Here is an 18,544-nt window from a genome sequence, read left to right on the forward strand (position 1 = left end):
TCCATATTGGGCAACTGCTTGTTTTAATTGCAGCAAGGTTTTAAAAGGAATACTTTCATGCCTCCTCCTTACCTGGCCTGGGTTAAAGGAATCAGGTTCTTCAATGACCGGAGAGAGGCCAATATCCCATTCACTAACATCCTCACCCTTTTCTTTTGCTTCTCTAATGCCCTTTTGTAATGGTGATTCTTCACCACTGGACTTTGTTATGTGCGCCAAGGTGGCCACACCCACTTCCCAAAGTCTGTGGCGCAGCAAGAAATTCTTTTGCTCTTGTCGGTGGAAATTCCTTACTATCCTGCTCCCACAATCCCCGATTCTCGGGAGGGGTCACTACCAAGTTTCTTAAAGTGTCTTCTAACTCCCCCAAGTTGGGATACAAGTTTGAATAGTGTCCTGGGGGTGGCCAGGGAGGGAGATGTGCGAGATCCTTTCTTAGTTTGGGAGAGCAAGGTCTACTCGCAGAGGGGGAAGGGAGGGAGGAACCTGTCTGAGTACAGACTGGAAAACACTGGACTTCTCTGCTTTTGATTCGTCAGAATCTGTTTTTACAAGATTGTAGATGGTGTAGTCTAAAAGCCTAACTTTTCCAGGGCAAGTACCATCATACGAGGTTAGCTGCTCCCCAAAAATCTTCCATCTCCCTGGCTCAAAGCAACCCTGTTCCGGGACCCAGGGGGATACCTGAAAAGCCAACCTCACAAATTTTCTAAGATCTTTTAGGTGTATCGTTATTCCCTCATTCTTCGCTACCCTATATAAAGCTCTGGCGTAATTCTCCTCATCTGTGGGAAGGAAAAGCCCTATATTTTGCCCCATTATGTAAAGCAAACCCTTTACCTTCTCTGCCCCCCAAGGATGGGAAACGTCTTGGAGACCCGATTCCGTCGGGCTGAAAGCTCGAAGCTTGCTGACGCGCTATTCATGAAGTTTAGACTCTGCCCGTGGGGTATCTGTCAGGCCTGTCATCGATCTGCCCCACGTTGGGCGCCAGTTGTCGTGGCCGCTGCAGTGGAGAGCATGAGACCAGCTCAGTGCTTATTAACCCAGAGACCCACGGATGAGACGGGAGACAGCAAGGTGGAAGAAGCTCCTGTTTATTGTAAGCTGGGTGTGACCTTTATAGCCCTCAAGGCACCTTGGGATTACATGATCAGAGCCCTCCAGCCAGTCAGTAGATCCCCTCATAGCATGCATGCCTCGTGTCAGGGTCATGAACAGGATGTGCACGGGAACGCTTAGCCATTCAGAGGAGAGCTGAACCAGCAATGGTTGCTGCGTGTCCACAGAGGAGAGGTCAGTTAAGACTTCCTTGCTTTCACACAACAGACTGTGACCCTCAACTTCCTGCTTGGAAGCCAGGACTCCAATAGGCAGGGCGCAGCCCCGTGACAATTCCTGTGTCATGTATGTATGGAGGTATGTATGTATATATATATATATATATGTGTATGCCATCTACAGAGAAACAATAACTGAACCCATAGGAGATGATAAAGTTGCCCAAAGAAAAGTGTAGAAAGAGAAATGGTCCCAGAACAAAGTCTTGAGGAAAGGATGATCAGTAGTGTCAGATGCAGCCAAAAGGTCAAGAAGAATGAAGACTGAGAAAAGGCCATCAGATTTGGCAATTAAAGCTGTGAGGGGACTTAAAGGTCATCTAGTCATTACCAAACTTTCCTTTGAAATTTCTTTCAATTTTTTTTTTCTTTCTTTCTATTCCCTATCTCCAATCTACATAATCACCACCATCACCACCATGGTACCAGCCCTCAATATCTCATGCCTGGATTGTTGCAATTAGCCTTCTAACTAGCTTCCCTGATTCTAGTTTTTTCCAGCTGTCCCTTCTAATTCATACTAATCACTGCAGCCAGGATGATCTGAAAAAAAAGAAAAAGAAAGAAAGAAATTCTAATTCCCTCATGTCATTCCACTACTCAAAGAAATCATGAGGCTTTATCTAATTCTTCTATTCACCAAAGATTTAATGTTTTTTACCTTTACTTATTTTGTACCTAATCACATAGTCTTGTATTATTATTCAACTAATTCCTGTATATGTCTTATCTTCTTAAATGGATTATAAATTGTTAGATTTTAAAGTCAATTGAAAGCAAGGATTGTGTCTTGTTTATCTTTATATCTCCCTAGAACAAAGCTTATCATACAGTAAATCTTAATATTCATTTAATTGATTGAAGATTAGAAACATATTTTATACAGTCTTTTCTTATGAGCTTGAACTGCTGTCCAGAGAATTATTCTAGCTTTGAGTTCAGTCTACCCCCAATTAATACTCAGAAGCCCTCAGTAATCCTGAGTTTTTTCCTCCCCAGACAAATTGCAATTCAATCAAGAGACTTCACAACTCACGAAAAAGAATATATACATATCCACACCAAGAAGCATTGCTAATATACAAAAGCATTAAGCAGATAACAAAATTGTCACAGAATCACAGATTCTTAGGGTTGAAAGAGACCTCAGAGGTCAGCTTCTACAATAAGGAGCCCTTCAACAGCATTCCTGGCAAGTGGTCACTCAGCTTTTCCTTGAAGACTAGTGAGAAGAACACAGACTATTACTTTTATGGACAGCTCTAATTTTAAGAAGGTTTTTCTTGGGTCAAATTGAAATTTGCCTCATTGTTCAGGAGAACAAACCCCAAAATCTGAAATCGTTTTAGAAAGAAATTTATTAAGTAATTTGGTAGAGAAGAATGAGCCAGAAAGGTGTGCCTCCCTCTCTGCCAGGCTCTGGAAGATTTACATTGTTAAATTTAAAAAAACAAAAACAATAACAAAACCCTGTGAACTGCTAAAATGGGAGAAACCCCAGGTCAACAACAACAACAACAACAACAACAAAGGAGACCTGGAATGAGCCAGTCTAATCACATTTTGCCAAGATTATAAATGCATTTACTTCCTGAAAAGGAGCTTGAGACAATGTCCACATCTGTTTGAAAGGGAGCTGGAAAAGGTAAGGTATTTATACTTTTCAAACAAACGAAGTCAGGGAATTGGGGAGAAAGGCAGAAATTGGGCAGGTCCTAGAAATGAATGAGGTAGAGAATCCTATTCCTAAGGGGAAGGGGAGATAACAGGAAACAGGAGAAGTGACGAATTCCAGGTGTCAGAGCTGTGGCCCTTTCATACACAAATCAGAAGGCATTCTGGGTAATAAACAGTCCTGACAGTTCAAGGCTTGAGCACAAACAATAAGATAAGGGGATGTCTCCAAAAACCATAAGACATAATGGGACTGAAAGACCCATAATCAACAGCTTGGGGAGTCTCTGAAAATAAGGATGTCTCTTGAAGGTCCATAAACCATCAAATGGTTCAGGGTCTGCTTCAAGGCTGGTGTAAGCTTAATTGGCTTCAGAGTTGTTGATTTTCTCCAAGTCCATCTGAGTTTACTTTTGAGTGGATCCAGGGACTGGAGAAACACAAAATTCCTTGTAGTCATCTCTGGCATTTCTGGAGAGTTACTGGGGTCAGGTGAAATTCTGGGTTCAAACAGTCTACTTATATTTAAATGTTATAATAATTAATAAGTTTTCCAAACAACATAATAAAGTGTTTTCCACCACCTCTTCTCAATTTCCACCCATTGCTCCTTGTTCTTCCTTCCAGGAATAAGAAAAACAAGAGGTCTACATTACATCCTTTGAAATATTTGAAGACAGTTATCATGTTCTCCCTCAAATACTTCACCTTCTTTAGGCTAAATAGTGCACATTGTTTCAAGAGTTGCTCAACGTGATCTGACCCCAAGTGTCTCACAATCCTGGCTATTCTCTGTTCTTCCTCATGTGAATTGGCTTGATCAAAGAAGACTATGCAGTAAAACCCCCACCATAGATTTACCTATGTGCTTTCACAAAGCACCACCAATTAAACTGATAGCTCTTCCCCTCCCCTTCCCTATTCTCTTTGCTTATCTGTATGGACTAAGTGATATCCTGGAGTAGACCTCCTTCTACCCCTATTCCATAAAATTTTATTTAAACCAAACCTTTAACGTGGCCAATTGCCTTTGCCTCCTATGGGAAGCAAGACTGAGATCCTCTCGCCTGTGCTCTGCCTCCCAGGTGGAGTAGAGCCTTTGATCAATTTTCTGGCTGGTCACATCCTGCATCTTATCTCACATCCTGCATCCTGTTTGCTCTGTCTTCCTCAAATCCTCCTGTCTGCCTCACCTCATCAAGCCAATCCACATGTTGCTCCCTACACCTATGTATAATAAACTCCTTTTAATTCTCTTTGTCCTGAGTTTTGTCTTGTTAATCAAGGTGAAAATCCAAACAAAGAATTTTTTCTTTCAACAGTTTGCTGCTTCTTCTCAGCACTGAGGAAGATGGAATAATTCACTCTTGGAGAATAATTCAATGAAGAAACTCAAATGCAATTTGTGGAATGCCCTGGCCCTCACAGCATATATACAAAATTTGGAAATCTTGACTGATCTTCATTGCTGCCTCTGCATACTGCTTTCCTCATTCCCATATCATCCATCATTCCTTACTTATCCAATCAAAAATATGGGTGTGGACTTGTCTGATAATTTGAAGTAAATACTTGATTGTTTAAAACTGACTGGAGAAAAGGGCCCCACAGTAAAAGACCTGCAGTAGCTATGTCTCTCCCTCCTGTATATTCTTAAGGGACTCTTTCCTCCCCTTTCCTTTCATGTTTTACCATGCTATGGTATCTTTTCAACTTAGGTGCTTTCTGAAAGAAAAATTCTTTGTTTGGGCTTTCACCCTGATTAACAAGGCAAAACTCAGGACAAGAGAATTAAAAGGATTTTATTATAAGCATGTCAGGGTAGCAACACATTGAGGGCTAAACACTGAAGATCAGCAATGGCTTCAAGATTGGGACAACTTTTATAGGTAACTTTAAAAAATCCAGATAGGTCCACCTCACCAAAAGAGGTGGGGCCCTAGAATCTCAGCTCCTCCCCAGGATAGCAAGAACATGACAAATTTGTAGGTAGGGGTACCTGACAAAGAGCAGGTGAAACAAAAACTGCAAACCTAGTGTCTCCTTCCTCCCAAGAGCCTCCTCCAACACTCTTTGATAAGCAGGGCTGGAAACAATTGGTAACCCTGTCAACATAACTTTAAACAGCTTTATCCCCTATAAGGGATTCTCTTGAACCCAAAGCATCAAGAGATATAATTTAGGCCAGTTTTCTGAATAGTGTGTTTCCCCAGTCCCTGAGAATAATGAGTGTATGGAAGAACACACCCAAAGAGGTTCCTAACATTTCATAAGACCCTCAGGAGATATCTTATAACAGGAGCTTGATAAATCCTGGTTTATAAAACTTGCTATGTTATAAAGCTTGCTTGTAGGATGAAATGTTCTGAACATACAAAAATATTGGGATGAGCATAACCTTTGAGGAAATTGACTCTAGGATCTTGGAATTTTTTTTCTCTGTCCTTTTTGTGGTTCTTCAGTAAATTTTTTCACGATCAGACAACCCATTGTGTTCTAAAAGAGACTACTTAAACCCAAATTGTCTCAGGCTTTTATTGAATGGCCAAGAAAAGCTCCAGATCTATCTATTCTATAAGGCTCATTGTTTTTATTTTGTTTAAACTTCTGCTGACCTGGAATAAGTGCAAATAAGAATCGTTTTCTACTAACAGTATGGTTTACATCTTCTGTGTGTAAGCTAACATTTTTTGGGCTTGTGTGTAAGAAACTTGGAGAGAGGGTATTTCCCACCCAGAAAAAACTTTTTTTTTTTTTTTGTGGTAATGATCCTAAGGCTATCTCCTTTTGTCTCAATTCTTACCTAACCCTTAAAGATTGAATGGGCATTGTCTCAGGCAAGCACTATAAGGTTTGGGAAGTGTTTTAGGAAGTTTCAAGTTTTGTTTTGTTTTGTTTTGAAAGCAGTATTTTGTCTTCCCATTCTGGAAAACATTTTTTATTTCAATTTTTATTTTCTTTTTCTTCAAAAGAAGTGGAATTTTTTTACAAGCTGTAGACAATTGTTTCTTACTGGTTATATTGTAGAATTTTTTCAATGTAATTTTTATTTTGTTCTGTTGGAGTTTTTTGGAGGGGTAAGAAGCTTATCCTGGTTTGGCTTCATCCTGTTATTATGCAAATGCTGCACAGGGAATTCACCTTTACCTACCAGGAGGGAGTCCCATACCAATGGGATTTGGGACTGGGCTTACACACATTAGGTGAGTATAAGAATGTGGGAAAAGAGAAAGATCAAAAAATAGGAATAGAAGTGTCCGTGTGTATTAAAGAGAAGACAGACAAGATAGCAAAAATTATGATCTTTAGTTGAGGCAAGGGAGTTGTAGTTGCAGGTGCTGTACAGCAACAAGTGTTGCGATGCCCAAGAAGGGGGTTGGTGTGGGGTTCTTATAGACTATTAGAGCAGAGGGAGAGGGATACAATTCTTGGAACAGCCCAGCTACAGGTAAGAGGGGGTTGGGACATTTCACAAGGTAAGTTGTTTTGCATAACAACCAAAAGTTCATAAAGACAACTTGGGAATGGGGGGGAGGGGGTTAAGAGGGTGGAAAAGGGGTGGAGAATTGAGAATTTACAAAATAGTCAGAGGTTGGGTGGTGGGGCAATTCAAAGTTATTCTTTTTTTGTTCACTTGTTTTTGTTTTTGTTTTGTTTTGTTTTGTTTTTTTAGTGAGGCAATTGGGGTTAAGTGACTTGTCCACAGTCACACAGCTAGGATGTATTATGTGTCTGAGGCTGTATTTGAACTTAGGTCCTCCTGACTCCAGGGCTGGTGCTCTATCCACTGTGCCACCTAGCTGGCCCCCAAAGCTATTCTTAATACAATATTGTTGTTTCTGTATACAATATTCTACTCATTTCCCTCTTCATTATTTCATGCAAATCTTTCCATGTTTTTCTAAAATCAATGAGTTCACTATTCCTTATAGCACGATAGTATTCCATCACAATTATATACCACAACTTGTTCAGTCATTCCCCAATTGATGGGCATCCCTGCAATTTCCATTTCTTTGCTACCACAATGAGAGCTGCTATAAACATTTTAGAATATGTAAGTTCTTTTCCTTTTTCCCTAATCATCTTTGGAAATAGACCAAGTAGTGGTATTGCTAGGTCAAAGGGCATAGGTAGTTTAATAACTCTTTGGGTATAATTCCAGATTCCTCTTCAAAACTGTTGGATCAGTTCACAGTTCTGCCAGGAGTGAATTAGTGTCCCAATTTTTTCATGTCCCCGCTAACATTTTTCACTTTCCCCTTCAATCATTTTAGCCAACCTCATAGGTCTAAAATGGTATCTCAAGGTTGATTTAATTTGCATTTTTCTAATCAATAATGATTTAGAGCATTTTTTCATATGACTATAGATTGTTTTGATTTCTTCAATGGAAAACTGCCTGTTCATATCCTTTGACCATTTATCATTTGGGGGAATGACTCATATTTTTTATAGGTTTTACAAAGTTCTTTATATATTTCAGATATGAGACCTTTATTTGAGAAACTGTTTATAAAATCCCCCTCCCCCCAATTTTTTGCCTTCCTGCTGATCTTGGTGACAATTGTTTTATTTGTATAAAGCCTTTGTAATTTAATGTAATCAAATTATCCATTTTATACCCCACACTGCTCCTTATCTCTTATTTATTCATAAATCATTCAACTATCCATAAGTCTGATAGGCAGTATGTTCCATGTTCTTCAAATTTCTTGTAATATTCTCTGCATATCTTGGTCATGTATCCATTTTAACCTTATCTTGATAAATGGTGTAAGATACTGGTCTATACTCATTTTCTGCCAGACTGCTTTCCATTTTCCCAACAATTTTTACCAAATAATGAATTCTTATCTCCAAACCTTGCCTTTATACTTGTCAAATGCAAGGTTACTATACTCATTTGCCACTGTAAATTGTACTTCTGCTCTGTTCCATTGATCTACTTTTCTATTTATTAGCCAATACTGAATAGTTTTGATAATTACTGTCTTATAATATAGTTTAAGATCTGGTACTCCTTTCCTTATATATTTTTTCCATTAGTTCCTTTTATATTCTTAACTTTTTGTTCTTCCGAATGAATTTTATTATTTTTTTTCTAAGTCAGCCAAATACTTCTTAGTAATTTACTTGAGAAGGCATTAAATATATAAATTAGTTTAGGTAAAATTGTCATTTTAATTATATTGACCCTGCCTACTCATGAACAATAAATATTACTCCAATTATTTATATCTCATTTTATTTGTATAAAAAGTGTTTTTATATAATTTTGTTCATATAATTCCTGGGTTTGTTTTGGCAAGTATATTCCCAGGTATTTTGTACTGACTAGAATTATTTTAAATGGAGTATACCTATTACTATCTCTTCTTGTAGGGTTGTGTTTGTGATGTGTAGGAATGCTGATGATTTATGTGAATTTTGCTTTATATCCTGCTACTTTCCTAAAATTATTGATTGCTTCAACTTACTTTTTAGTTGAGTCTTTGGAATTTTCCACACATATCATCATATTGTCTGCAAAAAGACAATCCATTGGTTTGTTCTTTCTCTTTTTATTGATGTAAGCATTTAAGAGATATTAATTTTCCTTTCATTACTGCTTTTGCTGCCATAGGTTTTGATGTGTTGTGTAATTATTGTCATTCTCTTTAATGAAAACATTGATTGTTTCCATAATTTGTTCTTTAACCCACTCATTCTTTAAGATTAGGTTTTTTAGGGGGCAGCTAGGTGGCACGGTGGATAGAGCACCGGCCCGGAAGTCAGAAAAGGACCTGATTTCAAATCCGCCTCAGACCAAACACTTGCCACTTACTAGCTGTGTGATTCTGGGCAAGTCACTTAACCTCATCAGCCTAAAAAAAAAAATACAAAAAAAATGATTAGGTTTTTTAATCTCCAATTAGTTTTTAATCTATGTTCCATGATCCCTTATTAAATATAATTTTTATTGCATTGTGATCTGAAAAGGATACTTTTAATATATGATTTTCTGCTTATAACTATAAAATTTTTATATCCTTTTATATGGTCAATCTTTGTTCAGGTACCATGAACCACTGAGAAAAAGGTGTATTCTTTTCCATTCCCATTCAATTCCTTCCAGATATCTATCATATCTAGCTTATCTAAAATTCTATTTATTTCTTGAGTTCTTTCTTATTTCTTTTTTTTGTTAGATTTACTTAGTTCTGAGAGGGTAAGATTAAAGTTCCTCACTATTTGATCTTTAAAAGATTGTAGAGAATAGGCAACATATCACAGAGACAGAGGAGAGCAAATTCTGTCTTGATTTTCAAAAAGAGAACAGAATAGGTTATTAACCAAGTGAGCTTGAATTAAACTTATAAATATATTTGTAGTGTGGCTGTCTCATGTGTGGTTAGAAGGGAGGTAAGTATAAGACATATCTTTTCTCCACCTTTTCCTAAGGGAGACTTTGATATCTGCCAGGAAGCAGGAAGTTGGAGCCAAAGTCTGACTACAGTGCTTTGCTCAAGAATTATATCTATATGCTCCCTTAAATTTTATTAGTCTAGGGGATATAATCTTTAGGTTAAAGCTAAACTTCTAATTACTATTCATTAATGGGGAAAGGGATACTCTAAGTTTATATATAAGGCTTGACTCCCTTTCCACCAAATACCAGTTCCACAATGAACACACAGAGAAAATAACAAAGGAACCTATTTATCCAAGTTGATAGCAATATAGATTTAAAATAATAATAATAATATAAGAATATATATCAGACAATACAAAGTGAAAGAGCTCTCCTATTAGGAGCAAGATATCTCAGCTTAATCAAAAGAGAGAGTCCTGGATTTCACCCAAGGGGAAAATTCCCCAGAGTCTCTAGTGTAAGAAGCTGGGGGTGGAAGAATGATAGAGACTGGTAGCTCCTCTGTAGTCAACTTCTTCACGGACTTTCTCTTCCTTCAGTGATCAAAAGATAAATTGGCATCTAGCGTCTTCTTTCTCAAACCTGAAGGCCAAAAGAACCTGAAGAGAGGAGATATTTCTTCTCTCTTGCTCTTACTAACCCTGGCCTGACCCTCATGCAAGTACATGACAATAATATTTACCAATAAGAAGAGAGGCCCATACAACTGGCCTTTAGGGCTCAGATTACATTCCTCCCCTGGGCCAAAATTCTTTGCAGTCCCTTTCAAACATTAGTGGAAACAAGTCTTAAACCTGTAACTATACAGTATAAATATAAATTTCAGCACTTTAAAATAAGGGTGATTTTCCTTGAATCACAGGTAACCAATCTTTGCTATCATTGAAACTAAAATAAAACAAATGCACCTCAATAATATGTGCAGTAGACATAGCACTGTATAGAGCTTTACCTGGGAGATACTACAGTTTTAACATACCTAAGTACGTAGAAGATACAACACTTGCACATTCAAAAAGTACATGTGTAGCCATAGTATACATCAAAAATCATGGCTAACAAAACAAAGTTTGCTACCTGCCATGATAACACAATAGGTTTATAGATAAAATATAACTTAACTGTAAGCAGTAGAGTATATGTAAAACAATTAATTGACATTGCTATAGAGTTAATGTAACATAAAACATAGTCAAATGAAAATAACAGCAAAATAAGAAACAAGAATATTGAAACACACAGTAATTCACCTGTACAAGCAATAAAGGTATGTAGTTACATGCAATTACATACATTTCACATGAGTGCTCTCTAGTATTATCACCTAGATATATGTGTAATTATATCTGGATGCTTAATATAACTGTAGATCATAGCTTAGTCTAGTCTAATAGGCCTAGTTCTTTCATTGACTGAGCTTTCCATTCTTATGCCAAAGTAGTTGGTGTTGGCTGACCATCAGGATCATTATAGAGTTGTGTATCTACACTTTGTCTATATAAGGTTGACTACCAGAATATTTCTGCTGTGAGGGTTGAATCTGTACCCAAGGAGTTTCTATAGCAGTTTTGGTCAGGGAAGGATTTGCTTCTAGGTGTAGTTCTCTTGCTTTGTAATGACACATGATCTTCTTCGCTGAATGAATGCATCACTTTCTAGTACCTATCTCTGAGTCAGAAAGTGTTTGTGGACAGTCTTTTTCTCAGCCTTTGGCTAGTTGAGCATCCTTCAGTTTTTTCCCACTTGCTTATTAAAAAATCCAACTAACTCTCCAACAGGCAATAGGAGTAGTGGTGAATAGTCCTAATAGGACTTCCTCTGTTCTCTGGGACTACTTTGTAAACAGGCATGTTTCATAGCCTCTTAATAACTTTCAAAAAAAAATCCTTTCTATGGGCTAGCTTTTCCCCACTCAACTAACTTGTGAGTCCCTTAAATACAAAGGGACTCAAATATGACTCTATCTCCTTGTTCAAAGTCTTGACACCAACTCTAGCATCACAACATCTTTTTTTTCTGTCACAGATTTGAGCTGTGTGGCCACTTGATAAATGTTTCTACTTTTTTCTAAGTCAAACCTTGTTGGGAAAGAATGTGAACCACATACTTAACAGAGCTCTGAAAAGTTGGCATTTGTCAGTTGACAGTTCCAGACAAGCTGTCTCTCCTCATAGTTCTCCAGCGTCTTACCAAGGACAATGATGTCATCAAGGTACACTAATACTTCCAGATAGTTCATCCTTCGGAAGCAGCCAGTGCCCCAAGATGCATTAGGGAATTCATTCAAATATAAAAATCCAGATGGACAGATGAAAGCCTCTATTACTGTCTACATTATTTTCCTGATTATGGTCACTTTACTTTGCATCAGTTCATACAAGTCTTCCCAGTTTTTTTATGAAACCATTCTATTCATTATTTCTTATAGCAACAGAATATCTTTGAGATGTTTTCTGAGATCTTCCATTATAAAAAGAGCAGTCCTCCGAGATCTTTCTCTGAATGGTTGGAATTCAGTGAACTGGATTCTGTGCATTACAACTCAAGCACATCCCATATCCCATCCTACAATGAGAATATGCCTGTCCTCTTTCTGGGTTAAGGGTTCAACCTATCTTACATGCTTGTGGTACTGGGGCGAATCCAAAGTAAAACACCTCAGGATACAGCTCAGTCAGTCCATTTTATTCACATAACTTGTTCATCCATTTCCCAATTAAGCATTCTTTTAGTTTCCAATTCTTTACTACTACAAAAAGAACCACTGCAAATATTCTTGTATATATAGACATTTTTCTCCTTATTCAGTTTCTTTGGGGTATAGACCTTGTAGCAGTATCACTGCATCAAAGGGAATGTACAGCTTAATGGGTTTTTTTAATAGTTCCAAATTGCTTTCTAGAATAGTTGGACTAATTCATAGTTCCATCAATGGTGTGTTAGTGTATTTATTTCCCCATGTCCCCTTCAACATTTGTCATTTTTAGCCAATCTGATGGGTGTAAAATGGTTCCTCCCATTATGGTTCCTGTTTTAATTTGCATTTTTCTAATTATTAATGATTTAGAACTGTTTTTTTTCCACATAGCTATTGATAGCTTTGATTTCTTCCTCTGAAAACTACCATTCATATCCTTTAACCATTTATCAATTGGAGAATGGCTTTTATTCTTGTAAATTTGATCCAGTTCTCTATATAAGTTCCTCCACCAGTTTTGAAGGTTCTATGCAATCTGACTCCATTGTACTCACTGTCCATATTTCCCACTACTCCCCAACATAAACCTTATGCTTGGGTTCCTCACTATACCTCAAATATATCATGCTTATTCCCACAATCAGGTCTTTATATATTGTCTTATACTATTCTCTAATTATTTTGTATCTTGTCCCTCCCACCTACCCTATAAATTTGAAAGGTGTTAGATGATAGTGATTAATTTCTTATATTTCTTTTATATTCTTCACAGCCTCTAACACAATATTGTCAAGAACTAAGTGCTAGATAAATTCTAGTTGATTAATTAGTAAATATATGTATATTGATAAATGGATTATCAGGGAAATTCTGCCTTGGCAGTTAAGTAGAGAGAATGAGGAGGGCTAACCCATGATCAATTTTTGTGTCATTAAAACTCTCTTTAATGAATGAAAAACCTGATTTTATGAGCTGAGCTAAAGAGCGATAAGATTAAGATTGATTCTGTATAATTTTCTTATTGATCATATTTAAAATTGATTTTATCCTGCAACTGCTTTTGTACTGTAACTGCGTAAGTCATGACTCTTTGTCTCTGAACTTAGTTCAGAGTTTAGCTAGCCTAAAAGGGGTTAAGATTAAATATCTAGCTCTTCTTGCCTCAAGGAATTTAATTGACCTTGGAGAATGCATGAACACAAGGGAGTTTGGGACTGATATCTTTATTTCAACAAGCTATCCTTCAAGGATGTCTGTTTTGCTATCCAGATGTCTAGCTCACTATCTCATACCTGGGCTCAGACAATGAGCACTTCTTAGTCTCATGAGAGAAAAAGGGGTTGGGGACTAATCCTCATTACCAAACTTCCAACCAATCATGTTCTGCCATTCCTCAGCTTTGTAACCAATAATGTTGCCCTCAATCCCATGATGTCATCTAGGGAAATTTCTTCTTGTTTTGTTCTTTTTCTCTATTCTCCAAAGCCAATATAAGGGGAACTGTCCTTTTGTTCAGGGTCTTTGGCATAAATGGAGGCAAGCTATTGACAAGCAACATACCCCTGCTAATAAATGTTATCTTGCCCAGAGATTTGTCTCAGTTTACCCTTTAGTTAAATTTCATTTTCAACAAGATGCTTTTTATTTTTCAGTGTTATTTCATTTTGGAGAAACAAAAACTATTAAGAATTATTAATTCTCTCAAAGCCTTCCTAAGTCCATATTTCAATATTGGTAGTTGGAGCAGTTTGTGCAACCATTATGATTGGCTATTTTAAAATTTGTCTCAAGTACCATAAGGGACACAAGACCCTCTCTCCAGGGTTTCTGAAGCAATGGTGTCTACCATAATTTGAAGAAAGCTGTTAGGTAAGAAGTAGGTTGCCTGGTTAATGAAGCAATCTTCTCATAGCTGTTGTATTGAGCCGGAAGGAGAATCAAACAAATTTAGAATGACCTGAGTCATCTAAGTCCTACAAGTCATCTGAGGCCTACATGAAGTCAAAAGAAGAAAAAGAATAGGCAGTGAAAATCAGGTTTAAAAAAAAAACCAAGGTGATGTCCTATCAGAGAAAAAAAACAGAAATTGGGATTGGTCTCAGAAAAAAAAAAATTGTTCCCTTAAAACTTGATGCAGCTAGGTGGTTCAGCAGATGTAGATAAAGAACACATAGCCATAGTATGATAAATAGTTCTTTGGAAGTCTTTTAAGTTAATCCATTGTTATAGTCTAAGTATCCCGTTGGTTGGGGACTGAAGATGGAAAATGGACTGGACTAAAATTTTAATATTAAGAAGTATTTGGCTGGATTTTATTTGGTGAATTCAAAGTTGTTTTCAATAAATCAAAGATGCTCATTGTGGCAAAAATTAATCTTTTTTTTAACACCAAAATTTAATTGTGAATCATAGGACACTTTGATCTTAGAAGAATCACAATTTCAGGTAATTCAAAGAATGGAGGTATTGTCAATAACAGGCAGCTAAATGGTGCAGTGGATAGAGTGCTAGGCCTAGAGTCAGGAAGATTCATCTTCCTGAGTTCAAATCTGGCCTCAGACACTAGCTGTGTGACCCTGGGCAAGTCACTTAATCCTGTTTGCTTCAGTTCCTCATGTGTAATATAAGGTGGAAAAAGAAATGGCAAACCAATCCCATATCTTTGCCAAGAAAACTCCAAATAGGGTCATGAAGAGTTGGACATGACTAAAACAACTGAACAACAAAATTGTCAATGACTTAATGTGCAAGAAGTAATATAAAGTTCACAAAAAGATAAATTTCTTGAGTCAAGTTAAGCATTGTTTGTTTACCTCTAATTGTCCTTAGGCTTTGCTTCTCAAACAAACACACACACAAAGAGGAGTCAGCTCCCCTGTTACCATTGCAGATGAAGATGAATAATGCAAACTTTTCTTCCTATTATTAAATTGGTGCAAGTACAGTCAATCCTCAACATTTGGGCATTTAGCTTTCAAATATTCACGATTCTATTAATAACATAATTTACACTTTCACATTGGAAACCACACATATTTGCAGCTATGTGCAGCACAGAAAAAAATTAGAAAGCAAGTGCCCACTAGGTGCCCCACTGTTCATCCTACCATTTTAAAGAGCTCCCCATTCATTCATTGCATATTTTAACCTTTAAAACTGAAATTTTGTGTTACAATTATGTCCCCAACCTGTAGTAAGTCCAAACTTGCCCCAATCTTGCAGAAGCTAAGGGAGGACAGGCCCTCAGAACTGTTGTGGACTTACCCCCAGGCACGTGCATCTGAGAACAGTTCAACTAAGGAGCTGGAGATTAAAGAAGGCAGTTGTTGCCCCTTTCCATTTTTAACCTTAGGGTTCTTCTGAACCTCCCCCACCTCCTCCCCTTACCTGTCCCCTAAGGCATTGCCTTTCCTCTCCTCTGAATTTTATGGCTATTTCTTGGTTACTGTGTTAGGAAAAGTGCATATTATCAGAATTAATGTTTTGTTAGAAAGAATTGTATGTAGAAGAGTGTATTTTCAGCAGTCTCTAGTTAAAGATTACAGGTTTTGTTGGTTAGGGAAACCTAACCCCCTATTTCTCATAGGTCCAATGTATTAGCATTCCCATTTTTTACTTTTATCCAGCTTTCTAGGAACATTACCACCCCAAAAGTTGAGAATTGATTGTAAAAGATTTCTCAGTTTACTCACATTTAGATTATGGATGCATTTTTTAGATCTCTACCCCAACTTTTGTGTGCAATATGCTACTAGAAAATATACCTTTAAGTGAATGTATATATAACAGAATCACCTCATATACACATTTACACAAATTGGAGAGAGGGACAGAGAGTGATTTCTGTAATGGAGATAATTCTGTCCCTCTCATTGAATGAGTATATGCGTCAGAGTGAGCATAAGATGGAAGACAAGAATCTACTATTCTTTCACTCAGTCTCAGTTCCTGTCTGATTATATGAGCATCTCATCATACTGAGTGTGATTCTAGAACCTCTTCATCATTTTCATAAACAGTGCATTCTTAGGTAGGTAGAGCCAATGGAGGGGGTGGTAATAACTTCATTTGGTCCTCTTTGGATTTCTGGTCACCCCAAAGATTGCTGCTATGTTTCCTTTGAATTTCTTATGTCTTCTTTTGTCTAATGGTGAAACAGAAGGAAGAAATTGTGGTGACACCTTGATTAGCAGTTATTTGAAAGCAGCAAGGGTCAATATCTGACAGAATGACACTTCATAGATGACTGCTATCCACACTGACCAAGTAAGAACAGAGAACAGCCTCACCAAAAGACAACAGTGGCCCTGCAGTATCAGAGGCATGAGTTTCCCTTATGTGTACCTTTAATTGTGTGTTGCCTACATGATTCCACATTTGGTCTCACAATACTTCAAGCTATTTTCATTCACTTTCATGTTCTGGTCTGTGTTATATTTATATCTGTCCACTCTTCTCATTGATGGCCTAGGTATTTATGGGAAACTCTACCCCAGGCTTATGGGTAAAATGTTTTTATTGCTACTTTTCTTACTATGATATTTCATTAAAGATCTTTACCTTGAACTAATTGTATCCTCTGACTAACTAGTAAAGATAAAGAAATTGGTGGGGGCTTGTGAACTATTATTTTAAATGGATGCATCTCCATGAAGTACCTTGAATCTGGAATAGTCTTCTCAGGGCAACTTGTGAGTGTATGTATGAGATGGGGATGCTTTAAGTTTCTACATTAATTTCAGAGGGTTGTCCAAAGAAAATAAAATCTTTGTATTTTAAATTTTTAAGAAGGGATCTGCCAATTGGTAATTAAAAAATATCTCATATTCATGCCCTCAATCCACATATTATAACCTTCAGTCATCTCTGCATAAGCTAAGAGGCCCAATCAAACCATACCTTAATCTACCTATTCATAGATTTGGGTTCTGATGACACTAAGACCATCAAAAATGAATCATCAAGGCAAAAAAATTGCAAGAATTCATTTTCTCTATTACCTAATTTCCAGTCATATATTTTGTGGCTTCTTTCTTTTTCTTCTAGACTTTAGTTTGCCTTTCAATCTGATTTCTCTCATTTAAGCATGTTCACATCAGTAGGGGACAGTTCACATGATGATTTGCCCTGCACTCTGCGTCCTTTGCTGGACAGCTCTGAGTTGCACGCTTTAATTTTGTGCTACTAGGTGTATGTTTTCTCTCACCCACTTCCCATTCATTTGGGGGAAGGGGGTTGCAGCTTTAAATTGGGATAATGCTCTTAGTCACCTGAAAATGCCAAGAAATCATCTAAGACATATGAGTTGATGGATTTGTGAATATTTTGCAATAACCTTAGCAGAGAAGTCAACATGAATGTGCCTTGAGGTTAGTTTTAACTACACACAGTATTCCTAAGGACATATACAAAGGGAGGTGGTAGTTCAGTTTAGAGAAAATAAATCAAACATGAGGATTGGAAAACATACCTAAACATTATTTTTTTAAAAAATAAGCTTTTAATGCACCAAATCTCCATATTGCATTCACCCTAGTAATACTTATTTACCTTATAATTGCTATCCTAGAAATAGTACTTTCCAACTCTGAATTTTTTTTAAGTTTAGAAATTCTGATTGGCTATAAAATGCACTTGCTTTCTAATCTTGCCAATAGGCTACCTTTCAGTTCAGTTGCAAGTGGTTTTTCCCATATATTCCACAGAGCACTTAAAGCTGTTTTTATGCACTTATAATATTCTATCTTATATTTGTGTACATGTGTCAACCTGAATTAATGAAAAAGCAGCCAACATGGCAAAACTTATGATCTTTAGTTGGGGCAAGGAGTTGCTAGTGAAGTTCCATGTAGCAGCAAGTACTGGCGAGGTCAAAGAGGGAGCTGGACACGGGGTCCTTATAAAGTATTTGGGTGAAGGGAGAGAGGCTGTAGGTGCAAGGGGGTTGGGACATTCCATGGTTTCACAAGGTAATTTGTTTTGCATAATTACTGAAAGTTCATAGAGGAAGCTTGGGAATCCAAAGAGGTGAAAGTTTAGAACATTTACAAAATGGTCTGTGGTTGGGAGAGATAATGTACGGTCAGCCTCAATCAATTCAGGGGTCTGGAGAATGAGACAAGGTCAGCTTCCATCAACTGCATTTGACACATGTTTTAGCATTTCCTATTAGATAATATTCTCCTTGAGGTTAGGAATCATGTCTTATTTATCTTTATATACTCCAACCCTAGTACTTAAAACAAAGTATTCCATATGTTGTTTTTCAATCGTGTCCAACTCTTCATGACACCATTTGGGGTTTTCTTGGCAAAGTATTGGAATGGTTTGCCATTTCCTTCTCCAGTTCATTTTACATATGAGGCAACTGAGGGTTAAGTGACTTCCCCAGCATTATAGCTAGTAAATGCCTGAGAC

The 18,544-nt window shown here is 37.2% G+C and overlaps 1 pseudogene; it reads left to right on the plus strand.

The window, feature by feature from the left end:
• Window positions 1-924: 924 nt before the first annotated feature.
• The window catches only part of LOC114048072, a 32,546-nt pseudogene continuing 14,926 nt past the window's right edge, over window positions 925-18,544 (plus strand).

The sequence above is a fragment of the Vombatus ursinus genome, unplaced genomic scaffold (genome assembly GCF_900497805.2).
Source record: "Vombatus ursinus unplaced genomic scaffold, bare-nosed wombat genome assembly UNPS02014791.1, whole genome shotgun sequence".
In the NCBI taxonomy this organism is placed as follows: Eukaryota; Metazoa; Chordata; class Mammalia; order Diprotodontia; family Vombatidae; genus Vombatus; species Vombatus ursinus.